The sequence below is a fragment of the Grampus griseus genome, assembly GCF_964374135.1.
Source record: "Grampus griseus genome assembly, chromosome: 10".
In the NCBI taxonomy this organism is placed as follows: domain Eukaryota; kingdom Metazoa; phylum Chordata; class Mammalia; order Artiodactyla; family Delphinidae; genus Grampus; species Grampus griseus.
Genome location: NC_139004.1, coordinates 38,262,394 through 38,278,033, shown reverse-complemented (window position 1 = coordinate 38,278,033; position 15,640 = coordinate 38,262,394). Strand labels below are relative to the sequence as shown.

At 48.4% G+C, this 15,640-nt stretch overlaps 1 protein-coding gene across 2 annotated transcripts in view; it reads left to right on the top strand.

Moving 5' to 3' along the window:
- The first annotated feature begins 6,222 nt into the window (after positions 1-6,222).
- The window catches only part of PPARD (peroxisome proliferator activated receptor delta), a 77,014-nt gene continuing 67,596 nt past the window's right edge, over positions 6,223-15,640 (top strand). For both annotated transcript variants that reach the window (XM_082662749.1, XM_082662748.1), the window contains exons 1-2: positions 6,223-6,364; positions 9,985-10,069. The gene's annotated coding sequence lies outside the window, so the exon portion shown is untranslated. The remainder of the gene's footprint in view (positions 6,365-9,984; positions 10,070-15,640) is intronic.

Here is a 15,640-nt window from a genome sequence, read left to right as displayed (position 1 = left end):
TCTTGCCCCATATCTAATCAGTCTCCAACTCCAACGGATTGGATTTTCTTGGTCACTCTCAAATCCACCCCCTTGGGACCATGTCTCATGGCTACTGCCTTACTCTGGCCCTTGTCACCTCCCAATTGGACTAGAGCAGTAACCAAGTCTCCTTGCTAACCCTTCTCCCCACAGCTGCCTGGATAGGCTTTTTTTTTTTTTTTTTTTTTTTTTTTTTTGCGGTATGCGGGCCTCTCACTATTGTGGCCTCTCCCGTTGCAGAGCACAGGCTCCAGACGCGCAGGCTCAGCGGCCGTGGCTCACGGCCCCAGCTGCTCCGCAGCATGTGGGATCTTCCCGGACCGGGACACGAACCCATGTCCCCTGCATCGGCAGGTGGACTCTCAACCACTGCACCACCAGGGAAGCCCTAGATAGGCTTTTTTTTTTTTTTTAATATTTATTTATTTGGCTCTGGGTCTTAGTTGTGGCACTCAGGATCTTCGCTGGGCCATGAGAGATCTTCAGTTGCAGCATGCAGGATCTTTTAGTTTGGCATGAAGGATCAAACCCGGGCCCTCCTGCATTGAGAGAGCAGAGTCTTAACCACTGGACCACCAGGAGAGTCCCTGGATAGGCTTTCTAAAATGCATATCTATCCTTGACTCTTTCCACTTTCCAGTCTCTCAGTGGTACCCTGGATAGTCAAGTTCACATTCCCATATGGGGCATACAAGGCCCTTGACGATCAGCCCAGGAGAGCCTCCTATGCCTCTGCTTTATAGATCTACTAGCAGCTCCCTCCTTTTTCTTCTTCTGAGCCTGCACACTGGCTGTTCTTTCCATCTTACTTCATGTAACAGCCTCCATAACTAGATGCTTGAGATCCTTGAGGGCAGGGACATATTTTCTTCAACTTATGTCCCCGGTGCCTAGAACAATGCTCTGCTCTTAGTAGGCATGCAGCAAATGTTTGTTGAATGAATTCATGAATGAATAAATTCTAATATGAATGACTGGGTGTCACTCAGCTTAAAAGTGATGAAGCAGTTGGGATTCCCACTCAATACCATTCCTTTATTCAACAAATTTTTTTTTTTTTTTTTTTGGCTGCACAGTATGTGGATCCTATTTCCCTGACCAGAGATTAAACCCGTGCCCAAAGTGGAAGCAGGGAGTCTTAACAACTGGACCACCAGGGAAGTCCTATTTAACAAATTATTTATTAAGCTTTTATTATAAGCCAGGTATGGGGCTAGGTGCTGGCTATATGGCACAGAACAAAATGAACAGAATCCCTGCCCTCCTGAAGCTTATATGTTATCTGGTATCAAAATTCATGTCTTTTGCAAGTACACCAAACTCTATAGCAATGAACTTCACTACAGTCTATTTAAAGTGTCATGAAGCTGCCAGGATAACATGATGCATATTTCAGGGATGGAAAGTAAGGTTCAAATTCTAAGTGTGGCAGGAATTCAGAAAAAACCAAGTGTTAGGTGTGAGGTGGGATTTGATAGGCCCTTAAAGACTTTTTTTTTTTTGGCCATACGGCTTGCAGGATCCTAGTTCCCCAACCAGGGATTGAACTCGGGGCCCTGGCAGGGATAGCACTGAGTCCAAACCACTGGACCGACAGGGAATTCCCTTATTAAAAAGGAAGGAGAGTAGAGAACATGGGAACAATGCAAGTATTGATAGAAAGAAGCATAGCACATTTATGGGCACAAGAAGTCTGGATTCTGGATATTGAATGGGAAGATCAAGGGTTCTCTAATTGGAGTGGGGTATCTCTAAGGTATGAGGAGTTTTAAGAAAATCAATTCACAGATCCTCAACTTCCAAGTGTTCTCTTTACCAAAGCTGCTTTCTTCCTTCACAGTTCCACCTCCTCTACTTGCAGTGGCAAGCAAGGTTCACCACTCACCCATCCAGTATCTTTTAGGAGTGGACAATCCAGAGGGGTCAAATTCCTGAAACACTAAACATAGCAACGATTCGAAATGCTAGTGTAGGACTGTGGGTGCTGAGAAAGTGAATGGCTCAAAAGTCAGACAAAAAATTCCTTTCGTTTTCAAGTCAGCAGGTTTCCAAATCTTTGCTTTCAAAACTTGGAAGGAGGGGCTTCGCTGGTGGCTCAGTGGTTAAAAATCTGTCTGCCAATGCAGGGTCACAGGTGCGAGCCCTGGTCCGGGAAGATCCCACATGCCGCGGAGCAACTAAGCCCGTGCACCACAACTACTCAGCCTGTGCTCTAGAGCCCGTGAGCGCCCACGTGCCTAGAGCCCATGCTCTGTGACAAGAGAAGGCACCGCAATGAGAAGCCCACACACCGCAAGGAAGAGTAGCCCCCGCTCACCACAACTAGAGAAAGTCTGCGCGCAGCAACGAAGACCCAACGCAGCCAAAAATAAATAAAATTTTTTTAAAAAATGAAGTATAATTAATTTACAATGTTGTATTACTTTCAGGTGTACAGCAAAGTGATTCAGTTATATATATTCTTTTTCAGATTATTTTCCATTATAGGTTATTACAAGATATTGAATATAGTTCCCTGTGCTATACAGTAGGTTTATCTATTTGTTCATGTATTTTTTAAATACATTTATTTATTTATTTTTATTTATTTATCTTTGGCTGCACTGGGTCTTCGTTGCTGTCCGTGGGGTTTCTCTAGCTGCGGCGAGCAGGGGCTAGTGTTTGTTGCGGTGCGTGGGCTTCTCATTGCGGTGTCTTCTCTTGTTGCGGAGCACAGGCTCTAGGCATGTGGGCTTCAGTAGTTGCAGCACGCAGGCTCAGTAGTTGTGGTGCTCGGGCTTAGCTGCTCCGCGGCACGTGGGATCTTCCCAGACCAGGGCTCACACCCATGTCCCCTGCATTGGCTGGTGGATTCTTAACCACTGCGCCACCAGGGAAGCCCTGTTCATGTATTTTTAAGATGGATGATGGTGAACATCAAATCTCTATGGGTTCTGAGTCTTAGTCAATACATTTAAAAGGGTAATATAGTAGTTTTATATTAAAATATTAATGTTTATAAAATAGTAGAAATTACATCCATACTCTGCAACTACTAAGTTTTAAACTAATATGAAATATATTAGATGTCACCTTAAAAATGTACAAGGAGCTGCATTAGTTCTTATATATTCTTTTAGGGGTAGCAGGGCAAAAATTTTGAGGACTACTAACTATGAGGTAGAATGAGGCCTGATTAGAGACATTCTTGGAAGCCAGGTAGTGTTTAAACTTGAGGTGGCAAGCCAATTCCTAAGTCTTGGTTTCCTCATCTGTAAATGGGGTCCATTCCAGGCTTTTTAACATTCTATGATGGAACACAGGAGGTATTGCTGGTTGCAGTGTGACAGTGAAAGGAAGCTCACCCTGAATCCACATCAGGACTGGCATGAGAAGCTGTCAGTCTGGTGGGACATTATCGGGTGCAGAAGAAGATATTTTGCCATCTTTTTTTTTTTTTTTTTTTGCGGTACGCGGGCCTCTCACTGCTGTGGCCTCTCCTGTTGCGGAGCACAGGCTCCGGACGCGCAGGCTCAGTGGCCATGGCTCATGGGCCCAGCCGCTCCACGGCATGTGGGATCTTCCCGGATCGGGACACAAACCCGCGTCCCCTGCATCGGCAGGTGGACTCTCAACAACTACACCACCAGGGAAGCCCTGCAGTCTTTTAATTCCAGGGTTATAAAAGAACTCCTTTGTCCTTACAAACATCCTGGACAAAGGAGAGTGTATCCAGTCTCTGATACCTTCATAGATCCCTATAAGCTCTGGGGGCCATGTGGAAAATACAGCCACTGTGGCCCCAGGTCACCCGTGAGGGTTGGGGAGGTTGGGCAACTGGCTGGAATGCAAGTGGTTTGTTGCAAACTGTTGCCAGGATATGCAAGGCGCCTCCTCCTCAAGACCAGTGTCTATCCAGGCCAAAGAGGTGCCAGCTGAAAGTTGCCTCTCTGGCCCCTGCTGTAGGTGAGAGGGTGAGGAAGAGGAACGCTGAGGAGGCCGTTCTCAGGAGGCTAAGGAGGCCTCCACCTGCTGGCTGGAGCTTGAAATGGCTGTGGAGGAGACCGGATCTAATTCAAAGCTGGTCTAGCCTTATTCTACACTGTAAGTTATTGTTCAGTTACACTGTAATTGGGCATCCGAGCAGGTTTTGGTAGCTGAGCTCTCTGGCTGGTCTGAAAAGGGTTGCAGAGGCTTGGCAGGGACCAACTTTTCCCACTGTGAGCTGTGCCTGTGGGCAAATCTAGTCAAAATGAAGATTTGGGGAAGCTGTGTTAGTCTGTTTTAGATTCAAGTAATAGAAACTAACTGATTTAAGTTTAAAATATATGTATAGGGCTTCCCTGGTGGCGCAGTGGTTGGGAGTCCGGCTGCCGATGCAGGGGACACGGGTTCGTGCCCGGCCCGGGAAGATCCCACATGCCGCGGAGCGGCTAGGCCCGTGAGCCATGGCCGCTGAGCCTGCGCGTCCAGAGCCTGTGCTCCGCAATGGGAGAGGCCACAGAAGTGAGAGGCCCGCGTACCTCAAAAATAAAAATAAAATAAAATATATGTACATATTTTTATATATCCGTTTAATATGAAAATGAAATGAGCTGAAAAATGTAGTATTTTAACAGTGCTCCCAGAATTTCTTTTAGGGAAGGAACTGTCTTTATTAGGGGAAATGAGACTTTTAGGGAGAAGAAAGTGAAATCTCTAGGGCATGAGTGTTGGCAGGAACTCTAGCAATGAAGAGATGTGCCTGGAAAGCGGGAAGGATTTGTTTTCTCTCTGGAGAGAATGGGATAGAGGAGAGAATGGTGGGGCAGGGAGGAGAGGTAGTAATTTGGGAAAAGACCAGGCTCTAAGGAGTGAACAGCCAGTCAGAAAACCTCAACGCCGCCAGTGCAGAAAGGACTTTAAAAAAATGTCAGCTGTGTGAGTTTAAACTGTTTGCAATGCATCACGTGACCCTTCCCCAGGGCCCAGAGCATCATAACATCTATACCTATGAATGTTTTGTGTGGGAAGAAGTGTGGGCAGTCCTCAGGAAGGGCTGAGTTTCATCTCTACATTTCTGAACTGTGTGACTGCGACAGCCTGGCAGAAGCTGGAGCCTGGAGGCAGAGAGATTTAGGAGAATATAAATCCCTGAGAAATTTGCAGAAATCTTAGGGATGGCTTTGACTTCCACAATCCATTTTTTCTTCCATCTCAAAGGCAAGGAGGTTGACATCTGAATTACAAAAGTACTGCGCCGGGAATTCCCTGTCAGTCCAGTGGTTAGGACTCTGCCACTGCAGGGGTTATGGTCCCTGGTAGGGGAATTAAGATCCCCACATGCTGCAGCAAAAAAAAAAAAGTACTGCACATTCATTTCAAAAAGTAGAAAAAAAAGAAGCAGAAAGAAAAAAAAAAGCACTCGTAGTTCTACTATCCAGATATCTAGGAGTGTAGGAGAGGAGGAGAGGTAATCTTTATTTTAAAGATGATGGAAAGGAGGAAGTTACCCATTGATCATACACCAATACCCATTGATCAAGTTTTGTTCATTGCCAGATGGCAAACCCATCTTCTTCTCCCATACTGCCCTCCAGCTGCTGGGTACCTTTTTATGGTATATCTGAAGGTTGGAATAACACGTCTCCTCCAGGTCCTAAAGACCTGGGTTAAGAAGCGAGAACAGAATTTTCTACAACAGTAAGGAGGGTGCTCCCCATTTAGGTGGGCAAGTGTATTAGATAAATAGGAAGATAGGTAAGAAATCCAGAACCATAAATTTCTAGTTGCAGAAGCCTCTTGAGGGAGCAAGGCCCTTTTGTGAAAATTACAGGGAGCACAGTCTTTTCCAGTGGAATTTGGATATCCAGGTTCTAACCTCAGCATTGCTTCTCACTGCAAGTCACGCACCTTTTCTGGGACAGTGTCTTCACTGGAAGTTTGAGGAGACTGTACGAGATGATCTCTAAGTTCCCTTCCAGCTTTAAATTCTCTTTTGTGATACTTGCCAGACTTGCTTTACTGGCCCTGGAGCTTCCTCCCCAGCTCCTCCTTGAGCTGCTGCGCCCTCGTCCCGCACCAGAGGACGCTGCAGGCGGGCCCGGGTCAGCGTGCTGGTGGGCGGAGTGGCAGAATCAGGGGCAACTCTAGGAGGCGCGGTGATTGGCCGCGACCGGGGCGGAAGGGGGCGTGGAGAGGGGAGGGGAGGAGCTGCGCGGTGACGTCACTCTTGTGGGGCGGGGCCAGGCGGCGCAGCGTGTGACGCCGCGGCCGCCGCGGCCGCCGCGGATCTGGGGATTAATGGGAAAAGTTTTGGCAGGAGCCGAAGGATCCTACGGAGCCTGCGGGACGGCGGCGGTGGCGCGGAGGGCAGCCAGAACAGGTCAGTCCGGGTCCGGGGAAGCGGGTAGGCAAGCAGCGGAGGGAAGCAGCGGGCCCGGGCTGAGGCGGGCAACGCGGCTGGGGCGGAAGGCCCGGCGGGGAGTGGAGTGGGGAGAGTCGCAGGGGTCGGCTGACGGAGCGGCTGCCGCTTCCTGTCGCTCTGGCCCGGGCGGGTCGCGGTCGTCCGTTGCTCTCCTGGCACCCCGCCCCGCTTCTCCTGCTCCCCCAGCCTTTGGACGCCTATCAATATTTGAGCCCGAACCACAGGCCTCCCCCCAACCCCCAGACTCTGTGCCCCCTTTTGGGCCTCGTGTCTCCGTCTCCTCCCACTTCTGTGTTCTGAGAGCCCCATCCCAGGCTCTAGGTCCTCTCCCACTACCCACCCTTGTCTCTGATCTCTTCTTTCATATCTTCTCTGGTGTCCTCAAATTCATTGCCCTCTCTACCCAGGGTCTCTTTGGAGATCTTCTCTGTCCCCCTCGTTATCCTTGTCTCCTGTCTTCGTCCTCCCAACCTTGACCTGTGTCTTCTCTCTCTTTTCCCATCCCTGTTCTCTCCTTCCCGCGTTGCCTGGCCCCTCTCAGTATCACACCCCCCCCCCACCATCTTCCTCGCGGTGTTACCGGGCTTTTTCAGCCCGTGCCTGCAATCCCTGTCTACCTAAGCCCCCCCTACCCAGGTTCCCCCCAGAAGCCCTGTTTTTGCCCCACTCTCTGATTTCTTTCCAATCAGCCATGCCCTCTGCATTCCTGTCATCCACCTCCCCTTCCTTCCCAGTTCCTTGCCTCTGCTTCTGGGAGAAGCATTAGCTGCAGACACTACTTTGCTTTCCCATGACCCGCAGTTGAGATACCTGTGGAGTGGGCGTGTGGGTGTTCAGCCCCTGATTGAAGTAAGGCGCTGAATGTCTGAGGTAAATAGCAGGTAATGTTTGTGTGGGAGAATTTACTGGGGTGTTGCATCAGGGATAATGTCCAATTTGTAGACCATTCTTCCAATCTCAGCTTTCGTACTTCTCCTTTATGGGTCTGTTGACTTCCAGGAACCTTTGAGGAGAGACCAGCCGCTGAATTGGGTGTATGCCAGGGATAGCTGGAGGCCTCATCCAACTCTTTTCCCCTTCCAGGAAACAGGGCTTTGTGGCTTTACACTCTGGATATACTGTACATCTTTAAACCATGATACCTCAGCCTATCTCTGCCCTGATTCCCACCCTCTACCCTATGCCCTATCTCAGAGAGCTAAGAGAAGTCTCCAGAATCTATGCCCCAGAGAATGCCTGTGGTCCTCAACCTTTTCCTCTGTACTGGCTCCAGAACATTTTTTTTCCTGTTTGAGTTTTTAAATAGATTGCCAGCCTGATAGCCCTGGGGCTGGCAGGTAGCTGTCCCTTTTAGTTATTGGTGACTCGAACCACCTGCTGATTTTTCCCTCACGCATCTCTGAATGTGTCTGGGGCTTCTGATGTCGATAACTGAGCAGGTTCTCTTGAAGGTTCTTCTCCCTCTGTTTTCCTTGGGAGCTTCATTTCCTGTGGCTCTAAGAGAGAGAGGCTGACACTGAAGTCCTGTTCCCTTTGCCCAGGCGTAGCCACTCAGTATCTGCCTGGACAGGTTGTGGGGCTGCATTAGGAAGATGGTGTCAGGAACTTGAGTTGCTTCCAGTCACAGAGATCATCCTCTTTGTGGCTAGAGAACCCACCACCTTCACGGTGCTTCTGGATCTTTAACCTTCTTGCCAGACTGAAAGTTCTTTACAGATGCGTTCAATTTGAGCTCCTTTATTTGGCGTTGGTCCCCTAGAGAGATCTTCAGGAAATAACATATCCTATATTTCTGCCCAATCTGATTTTGGAGGATTCTGAAAGCGTGACCCACTCTCAGTTCAGAAATGAAGGCCTGTTGTTTCACCGGGCTCCAGGTTTCTAGGTCTCCTCTTTTGAGGATCGTGCTCTCTGTCTTTGAGCCAGAATTGGACAGAATTGGCAGCCTTCAGGACCTGTGGTGGAGAGCCAACTGAAACAACCAGACCAGACTTTACAGTTTTGGAACCCTCTTGTGCACAGACCCTTTTCTGTGAAAGGAGTAGGGTCGTGGATGGCTGAGCCAGTGCCCTCTCCACTAACCCTCTGAGTCCTCTCCCAAGCAGCACTTGGGCGGTGGGGGGAATAGGGCAGACTGGACCAAAAGGGGTTCCTTGTTCCAATGGAAAACATCCCTTTGGGGCTTTAATGGGTCATTCTGATGAAGTTGGGGTTGTGTATTTGGTGGTGATTTAGTCCAGCCTGTGGCTCCCCAGGACTTTACCTGACTCTTTGGAGCCGTTTGCTACTCCTCTGTCTGCTTACCCATTGATAGCGCTCTCTACTGAGGCAGCAGGTGAGAAGGGCTTGAGAGGATGTCAGGCCCAGGCCTTGGAGAGCAGCTTGTTCACCAGAAGCTCTGGCCAGATAGCTTCTTGCAGTTTGTCCACCGCGTCATCTTCCATGTGGGTAGTCATGATCATCAATTACCAAGTGCCCATTCGGTGACGTTGGCAGAGCTTGGGTCAGTCTGCCTCTCTTTTTCAAAGGGGTGGGCAGACAGGCCCCTGACATTATCCTACAGATGGTGTAGCCCATTAAGTCCTTAGTTTAACGAACCGCTCGTTTGTTTGGCTGCCTTTCTCCTTGCTTTCCTCCTCCTTTGGTGTGTGCCTCCACCCACTCAGGAAGAATTGCCCTCACTCAGCCTTCCAGCCTCACCTGTGGTCCCTCAGACCCCATCCCCCAGGGCCTGGTGAGAGGACAGCCATTGTCGGGCACTGGCCTGGGAAGCTGGTAGGCCTCTTCCTTGGATAGAATGCAGATGTCCTGGCTGTTGTGCAAGCTGTCCTCAGGGCCCATGGCTCCTGGCATGTCCTGGGATGGCGCAGCTTCTCTCCGGAGGGGCTGGCCCTGTCGCTTCTAAAGGCTTCAGCTGTAGTCTGTCACCAAATACAGAGGCCCACCTCTTAGGGTGTTACCTGCGGACTGGGAAGCTAAACTACATGCCCTCCTCTGTGCCTTTGGATCCAGAGCGAGGAGCCACTTGCAGCTGAGTTCTGTGGTGTCAGGAGAGCTAGGCACTTGCTTGAGCCTGGCAGGGAGGAAATGGCCCCTTGTATCAGGTTTCAGATATGTGGGTCTTCTTCCTTGGCATATGGTTCTTGGCCTTCACAGCTCAGAGGCTGGTGATTAGGGTGTGACTCCAGTGCCGTCTCTACTGGGCTTTGGTCAAAGAATCGAGCATGACTCAGGGCGTCTGCATTTAGGAGCTGCCACCTGTGGGGGGGTGTTGGGCTCCGGCTTCTTCTTCACCTTGCCAGCTCTTCCTGCCCCATGCTGATAGAATCAGCAAAGCCGGTGTCTGCTTACTTGGAAGTAAGCAGACTACTTCCAGGGTTGGGAAATATTTGCTGACTCAGGCTCAGAATCACAACATCTGGGGCGGTGGGGGGAGCGGGGGTGAGGGACAGAGGAGGAGCCAGCTTGCCTTAGGAGCACTCTCTGAGCCCTGATGTTTAATTATAATGTATCAGAGCTGCTTTTCTGACCCCTGGTGCCTCTCAGCTAAAGATGTTGGCTTTCTTTCTATCCCGCAGCGTTGCATGGTGTTTTGGGGTATGCACGTGGTACTCACGCAGTGGCTTCTGTTCACCGACAGATGAGGACAGATGCACCAAAGAGGTAATCCCATTTTCCTTACCCAGGGGCCTCTGACAACTGACGGACACATCTCAGATGAAATGGTTTCACTAGCGCTGAGTCCCAGATCCCAGGAGCCTGTCACTGCATCTGGTACTTGCACATAGTGGGAACTTATTAAATAATTATTGATTCTATGGCTTATGTGGTTTTTTTTGAGGAGCATTAAGATTTTCACCTTTACACCCACTGAAACATAGACTCCACAAGGGCGGGGACTTATTTTGTGTCCTGTTGTGTCTAGGACAGTGTCTGGCATAGAGGAGATGCTAAGTATTTGTTGAATGAATAAATGTACAGGGGCTTCCCTGGTGGCGCAGTGGTTGAGAGTCCGCCTGCCGATGCAGGGGACACAGGTTCGTGCCCCGGTCCGGGAAGATCCCACATGCCGCGGAGTGGCTGGCCCTGTGAGCCATGGCCGCTGAGCCTGCGCGTCCGGAGCCTGTGCTCCGCAGCAGGAGAGGCCACAGCAGTGAGAGGCCCGCGTACCGCAAAATAAAAAAAAATAAAAAATAAAGAAAGAAATGTACAGACTTTCTTCTCTGCCCATATTATTTGGGTGCCAGGCCACAAAGATAGTGTCCATCTTTTTCTTTCATTTAAATAACAAATGTTTTGGGGTGCCTGCTATGTGCCAGGTACATTACTAGGCACTTGGAAAATGATGACAGTGAAAAACCAGATTCTGTCCCTGTCTCATGGGTCTGTAGTTTGCTGGCATGTATGAGAGAGTGCTGGGCATGATACACGGAATTGTTTCTTCCATCTCTGCTGGGATATCGGGTCCTCACGAGAGTCAGAACAATGCTCTGTGCTTTGCATTGCTGTTTCCCTGTTTGCTCTCAGGATGCCTGGCAGGTTTTGTAAACTCTCGGAAGGGGAGCTCCAGGGAATTTGATGTTCGTTGTCCCAACTATCTGGGAAGCCAGGCCATGGTGGGGTCCCTGCTGGGGGCCAGGGGAAACGTGGGGCTCCTCTCTGATTTGTTTTAGTCTCTGAAGCTCAGTGGTTCTACTAGCTGTTTATGGGCTTCACTTCCCTTTCTCTGCCTTTAACACCCCGTGAGTTTTCCTGTTGCCAAACAGGGTGCTGAGCCCATGTGTCTGTCAGTCTGCAGGGGTCGGGTTGTTTGTGGATCTTGCAGGAAGGCCTGAGGCGGGGGCCCCTCCTGTTCTGAAACCCATACCAAGTTCTTTCCTCTGAAGGAAATGTGAAGGCGGAAGAAGGAGGGTTTGGGAGGCTTCTGAGGTTCTCTGAGAGGAGACGAGAGAGAAGTTCTCCCTGAGTAGGGAGAGCTGCTGCATGGACTCGATTCGCTTTGTCGTTTGTTTGAGCAGCAGCTAGCCACAGTGGCACCTATTGTCCATGTCCAGGGTCGGTTGTCCTGTCCATCCCTTACCTTTGAGCTCCCAGCCCCAGCTAGAAGTTTTCTTAGTTTCCACTGGCAAAGATGAGGCTGTAGCTTTATCAGATTTTTTCAGTGTTAATCTCAAAAAACTGGTGTTGTCATCTTAGTCTTTCCCATCTGAGGCACTTTTGTGGGCCAGGTGCTGTGACAGATGGTTTCAGACGTAGTCCTTGGCTGTCCCCATGGCCCAAGTGAGTGAAACCTAGTTGGTGAGAGAAGATATATGCACAGAAATATTTTTTAGACATTAGAGACTCAGTGGGTACTAAAAGCATGGTGCTGTACAAGGATACTCATTTATAGGAGCAAGTCATCCCTGAGGATTGGCTTTGTTCCTGAAGAAACTGGGTGTCAGATTGGCCACCTTGAAAGAAAGCCCGTTTATTTTGAAGTCAACTTTATGCTCTTAAAAACTGTTAAGGGGGCTTCCCTGGAGGCACAGTGGTTAAGCATCCGCCTGCCAATGCAGGGGACACGGGTTCAAGCCCTGGTCCGGGAAGATGCCACATGCCACGGAGCAGCAAAGCGGGTGTGCCACAACTACTGAGCCTGTGCTCTAGAGCCCGAGAGCCACAACTACTGAGCTCGCACGCCTAAAGCCCATGTTCTGCAACAAGAGAAGCCACTGCAATGAGAAGCCCGCTCACCGCAACAAAGAGTAACCCCCACTCACCGCAAGTAGAGAAAGCCCGCACGCAGCAACGAAGACCCAACGCAGCCAAAAATAAAAAAATTTGTTTAAAAAAACTATTAAACAAAAAAATTGTTAAGGACCTCAAGAACTTTTGTTTACTGTATTAGAAATTAAAACTGAGGCAGTTTTAAAAATTACAAATTTATGAATTCATTTGATATAATAATAAATCCATTACATTTATCATAAATGACATTTTTAATGAAAAATAGCTATTTTCCAAAACAAAAATGTTGAGAGGAGTGACATTGTTTTACATTTTTGCTAATGTCTGGTTTAATAGAAGAGAACTGGATTCTCATAACTGTTTCTGTGTTCAGTCTCTCTTTTTTTTTTTTTTTTTTTTTTTTTTTTTGCGGTACATGGGCCTCTCACTGTCGTGGCCTCTCCCGTTGCGGAGCACAGGCTCCGGACGCGCAGGCTCAGCGGCCATGGCTCACGGGCCCAGCCGCTCCGCGGCATGTGGGATCTTCCCAGACTGGGGCACGAACCCGTGTCCCCTGCATCGGCAGGCGGACTCTCAACCACTGCGCCACCAGGGAAACCCTGTGTTCAGTCTCTTTAAGTACATTGTTTTAGCTGAAGGATATGAAGAAAATCTGGCTGCACACAGATATGTAATTGAGAAGGAGAGGGATATTTTAGTAGCTTTTGCAGATAATTGTGGATATTTTTCTTTGTTACTATACCAAAACTGGATGAGTGGTAGTTTCTTAAAGGTTAGTTGGAATGTGGAGTCTGAAATCTTATCAACAAACTTTTCATACTTTGTGACATTATAATCCATTGGCCCATCTGGCACTTTGAATGGATCTTTTACTTTGAATTGGTCATTGGGAAATAATTGGTTTACTGAGTTATATAGATCTAAATGTTGACATGCTTCATTTTACAATGTCAGTAAATCATACTAAGACCACTGCTCTCATCAGAAAAGCCTTCAAGTACTGGGAAGCTGTGAAGCTCACAACGGTGGATACAAGTTTTCCATAATTTGAATTTTCTCTTGAAAGCTTGCTTTTTATTGTTTGTAACATACTGTTAGTTTCTTTTCTTGAAGTGACAGTCTCACTTCATTCATTTCCAAGAGAAAGTTTGTCAAATACCCAATCTAAATAATCATAATTAATTTGTCTATTATTCTTTTCTTTCAAGTAAAAAAGGTGTTTCATGAAAAAAATGGCTAGTTTAGCTTGCAACTCAAACAATTGCACAATTGCTTTTTCTTGAAACAATCATGGAACTCCTGTTTGTTTTGTTACATAGGATATTTAAAAGACATGTACTCCGGGGACTTCCTTGGTGGTCCAGTGGTTAAGGCTCTGGGCTTCCACTGCAGGGGGCACAGGTTTAATCCCTGGTTGGAAAACTAAGATCCCACATGCTGTGTGGCGTGGCCTGCAAAAAATAAATAAATAAAATAAAAATAAAAGACATGTATTCAAGGGTCATGATTTAATAAAGTTAGTTTTTATTGGCTCATCTAGGACATCCTTTGTTTTTTTTTTTTTCTTCTGTACGCGGGCCTCTCACTGCTGTGGCCTCTCCTGTTGCGGAGCACAGGCTCCAGACACACAGGCTCAGCGGCCATGGCTCACGGGCCCAGCTGCTCCGGGGCATGTGGGATCTTCCCGGACCAGGGCACGAACCCATGTCCCCTGCATCAGCAGGTGGACTCTCAACCACTGCGCCACCAGGGAAGCCCCTAGGACATTCTTAAGTGGAATTGGCACTTTATTATTTTTAATGATTCTGTGGGTTGACTGGGCTCAGCTGGGCAGTTCTCACTTGGGGTCTTTCATGTTGCTGTAGTCAAGTAGAGGCCAGGGCAGGAGTCATCTGAAGGCTCAGCTGGGCTGGTTGTCCACACTGGCTCCCTCACATGGCTGGCACTGATGCTGGCTGTTGACTAGGGTACCCTACATGTGGCCTCTCCATGTGCCTTGTGCCTCTCACAGCATGGCAGCTGTTCTGAGCAGAAATATCCCAAGAGTGAGTGTATTGAGAGATCCAGGCATAAATAGCAAGGTTTCTTATGGCCTAATCTTGGAAGTCACACAATGTCACTTTGTGTTTTCTTGGTCATAGGACCGGCTCAGATTCAGGAGAGGGCTACATAAGGGTATGAACAACAAGAGGCATGGTTCACTGGGAGGGAGAGAGGCCTCCTTGGAGACCAGCTACTACTTCTTTTTAGCATCCCTTACGTGAGGTAACCTGGCCTGTATATGAATATTTCCAGGAGAAAAGTGTTTTCTCACAATTTCCATTCCTGGAAACCACTGTTAGGAAATTCCTAGTAGGTTGATAGAAGCCATTTAATGCCAGGTGAGGGAATTTATACTCTGTGTTCCTTGGGCAGTGGGTAGCCGTTGATGGTTTTAGAGCAAGGAGTGATTATGTTAATAGTGCAAAAAGGTGGATTAAATGGAGAAAGAATGAAGGTAGAGAGGTTAGGTAGGAGATTACTGCAGTAGTCTAAGTACGAGGAAATTCTTCCTCGTATATAATCTGAGTTCCTCTGGTTGCTGTTAAAATTAATTGATTTTGAACTGTCAGCCATACTGATTAAGTACCCAGAGTATGGGTGGAGTAACACACGCACGCACACACGCGTTATTTAGGGATGCTGATACACCAGAGGGCTCACAAAAATAAAAGGGCTCACAAAAATTAAAAGGCAACTAAATTTAGGTTTTATTGTCAAGACACATTAAAAAGTCAATCATAATTTATCAAATAAAAAGTAGGAAAAATAAAGCTTCTTGTAACACCACTGGCAGTGTTTCAAAAACACTTCAGTTTCAGTATCATAGACCATGAGGAAGTGAGGAGAAGAGTGAGAAGAAAGAGGGGGACAAATGAAAGGATGGTGGGGAGAGGGATAAAGAGGAGGAAAGAAGGGGATCGAGAGGGAAAACAGCAAAAAGAGTGATGGAGGATGAGGCTGGAGGAGCCGCTTGAGACCCAACAAAGCCTCTGCTCTCCGCGGGTCTCCAGCCTTAGCGTGGGGCTGGCTGCTTCTGCGGTTCCCGGGGCCCTGGCTGCCAGGTTTTAGCACCTCGTCCTCCTGCCTTGTCTCTGTGACTCTTCTCTGTCTGAAAAGATGCCTGGGGAAGCGCAGGAGCTGCGTTGGTGTTGGGCAGACCTGGGTGTGACTCTTAGCGCTCAGTGAGTGGGGTCATGACTTAGAGATCTAGGCACCTCGGTAAGTGCTGGTTTCATGGAGCCGAGGCTCTGGGGGTGCTGAGCTCAGGAGGAAGTGCCTTCCTGCACTGGTTCCCTCCCTGGTTGACACCGGGCCATGGCACTGGAAGTCCAGCCTAAGCACGGGAGTCTTCATCTGCTGCTTGACAGTTACTGGGGTTCCAGGCAGTGCGTTGCCCTTCTTTTTCTTTCAAGCCCCATCTGCAAAGCCTGACTTCTCCCGGGCCTTGGCGTCATCTCTGCA